Source organism: Arachis hypogaea, chromosome 14 (assembly GCF_003086295.3).
Source record: "Arachis hypogaea cultivar Tifrunner chromosome 14, arahy.Tifrunner.gnm2.J5K5, whole genome shotgun sequence".
In the NCBI taxonomy this organism is placed as follows: Eukaryota; Viridiplantae; Streptophyta; class Magnoliopsida; order Fabales; family Fabaceae; genus Arachis; species Arachis hypogaea.
The window spans coordinates 17,489,887-17,493,213 of record NC_092049.1 but is presented as its reverse complement, the minus strand read 5'-3'; the positions used below and the strand labels follow the sequence as shown (position 1 = coordinate 17,493,213).

At 43.1% G+C, this 3,327-nt stretch overlaps 1 non-coding gene across 1 annotated transcript; it reads right to left on the bottom strand.

Annotated features, from left to right (window-relative positions):
• Positions 1-848: 848 nt before the first annotated feature.
• LOC112745920 (small nucleolar RNA R71) lies at positions 849-956 on the bottom strand. The gene has a single exon (XR_003173825.1). It is a non-coding gene; the product is annotated as a small nucleolar RNA R71 (small nucleolar RNA).
• Between the last annotated feature and the right edge of the window lie 2,371 nt (positions 957-3,327).

Sequence of the window (3,327 nt, the reverse complement as noted above, 5' to 3'; positions counted from 1 at the left end):
TTTCAAAATCTTTTTCAAAAATCACTTTATTTCTTTCCCAACTCTAATTTTCAAAAATCATTCTTCAATTTTTCAAAATTATTTCAAAATCTTTTACTTTAATTTCGAAAATTCTTCCCCTCTTCTCACATCCTTCTATTTAAGGACTAACACTCCTCCATTATCAATAATTCAAATTTTATCTCTCTTGATAAGTTCGAATTCTTCTACCTCCTCATTCTATTCTTCTTTTCCTCTGACACCTCAAAGAATCTCTATATTGTGACATAGAGAATTCCATACTTTCTTGTTCTCTTCTCTTTCATATGAGCAGGAGAAAAGACAAAAGCATTCTTGTTGAGGCTGACCCGGAACCTGAAAGGACCTTGAAGCGAAAGCTAAGAGAGGTTAAAACACAACTCTCTGGAGAGGACCTAACAGAAATCTTCAAACTAGAAGAAGATATGGCAGCCGAAAACAACAACAATGCCAACAATGCAAGGAAGGTGCTGGGTGACTTTACTGCACCTACTCCCGACTTCTATGGGAGAAGCATCTCTATCCCTGCCATTGGAGCAAACAACTTTGAGCTTAAGCCTTAAGTAGTTTCTCTGATGCAACAGAATTGCAAGTTTCATGGACTTCCATTAGAAGATCCTCATCAGTTTTTAGCTGAATTCTTGCAAATCTGTGACACTGTCAAGACCAATGGGGTTGACCCTGAGGTCTATAGACTTATGCTATTCCCTTTTGCTGTAAGAGACAGAGCTAGGATATGGTTGGATTCACAACCTAAGGAAAGCCTGAACTCTTGGGAAAAGCTAGTCAATGCCTTCTTGGTAAAGTTCTTTCCACCTCAAAAATTGAGTAAGCTTAGAGTGGAAGTCCAAACCTTCAGACAGAAGGAAGGTGAATCCCTCTATGAAGCTTGGGAAAGATACAAACAATTGATCAGAAAGTGTCCTTCTGACATGCTTTCTGAATGGAGCATCATAGGTATCTTCTATGATGGTCTGTCTGAACTGTCTAAGATGTCATTGGACAGCTCTGCTGGAGGATCTCTTCATCTGATGAAGACGCCTGCAGAAGCTCAGGAACTCATTGAAATGGTTGCAAATAACCAATTCATGTACACTTCTGAGAGGAATCCTGTGAATAATGGGACAAGTCAGAAGAAAGGAGTTCTCAAGATTGATACTTTGAATGCCATATTAGCTCAGAACAAGATATTGACTCAACAAGTCAATATGATTTCTCAAAGTCTGTCTGGAATGCAAGCTGCACCAGGCAGTACTAAGGACGCTTCATCTGAAGAAGAAGCTTATGATCCTGAGAATCCATCAATGGAAGAGGTGAATTACATGGGTGAACCCTATGGAAACACCTACAATCCTTCATGGAGAAACCATCCAAATCTCTCATGGAAGGACCAACAGAGGCCTCAACAAGGCTTCAACAACAACAATGGTGGAAGAAACAGGTCTAGCAATGGCAAGCCTTTTCCATCATCTTCTCAGCAGCAGACAGAGAACTCTAAGCAGAACCACTCTGACTTAGCAACCATGGTCTCTGATCTAATTAAAACCACTCAGAGTTTCATGACTGAAACAAGGTCCTCCATTAGAAATTTGGAGGTACAAGTGGGTCAGCTGAGCAAGAAAGTTACTGAACTCCCTCTTAGTACTCTTCCAAGCAATACAGAAGAGAACCCAAAAGGAGAGTGCAAGGCCATAAACACAATCAACATGGCCGAATTTGGAGAGGAGAAAGAGGCAGTGATCGCCACTGAGGAAGACCTCAATGGACGTCCACTGGCCTCCAATGAGTTCCCTAATGAGGAACCATGGGAATCTGAGGCTCATAATGAGACCATAGAGATTCCATTGGATTTACTTCTGCCATTCATGAGCTCTGATGAGTATTCTTCCTCTGAAGAGGATGAAGATGTTACTGAAGAGCAAGTTGCTAAGTACCTTGGAGCAATCATGAAGCTAAATGACAAGTTATTTGGTAATGAGACTTGGGAGGATGAACCCCCTTTGCTCACCAAAGAACTGGATGACTTGACTAGGCAGAGATTACCTTAAAAGAGACAAGATCCTGGGAAGTTCTTAATACCTTGTACCATAGGCACCATGACCTTTGTGAAGGCTCTGTGTGACCTAGGGTCAAGTGTAAACCTCATGCCTCTCTCTGTAATGGAGAAGCTAGGGATCCTTGAGGTACAAGCTGTAAGAATCTCACTAGAGATGGCAGACAATTCAAGAAAACAAGCTTATGGACTTGTAGAGGATGTCTTGGTAAAGGTTGGAGACCACTACATCCCTGCTGATTTCATAGTCCTAGAGACGGGGAAGTGCATGGATGAATCCATCATCCTTGGCAGACCCTTCCTAGCCACAGCAAAGGCTGTGATTGATGTTGATAGAGGAGAATTGATCATTCAAGTGACTGAAGAATCCCTTGTGTTTAAGGCTCAAGGATATCCCTCTGTGACCATGGAGAGGAAGCATGAAGAGCTTCTCTCAAAATAGAGTCAAACAGAGCCCCCACAGTCAAACTCTAAGTTTGGTATTGGGAGGCCACAACCAAACTCTAAGTTTGGTGTTGAACCCCCACATTCAAACTCTAAGTTTGGTGTTGGGAGGTTCCAACATTGCTCTGAACATCTGTGAGGCTCCATGAGAGCCCACTGTCAAGCTACTGACATTAAAGAAGCGCTTGTTGGGAGGCAACCCAATATTATATCTATCTATTTTCCATTGTTATTTTATGTTTTCTGTAGGTTGATGATCATGTGAAGTCACAAAAACAATTGAAAAAGCAAAAACAGAATGAAAAATAGAGAAAAAAAAATAGCACACCTTGGAGGAAAAGCTTGCTGGCGTGTAAACGCCAGTAAGGGCAGCAAATGGGCGTTTAACGCCCAGTCTGGCACCATTCTGGGCGTTTAACGCTAGAAAGGGGCACCAGACTGGCGTTTAACGCCAGGAATGGGCAAGGAGCTGGCGTTAAACGCCAGAAAAGGGCAGCAGCCCGGCGTTTAACGCCAGAATTGGCAGAAAGGGCGTTTTTGCACGCCACTCGGTGCAGGGATGAGCTATCCTTGACACCTCAGGATCTGTGGACCCTACAGGATCCCCACCTACCCCACCACTCTCTCTCTTCTTCACCCATTCACCAATCACCTCAAAACCTCTTCCCCAAAAACCCATCACCTATCAAATCCCACCATTCTCTTCACCACTCACATCCATCCTTCATAAAACCCCACCTACCTCACCATCCAAATTCAAACCACTTTCCCTCCCAAACCCACCCATACTAGCCGAACCCTACACCCCTCTC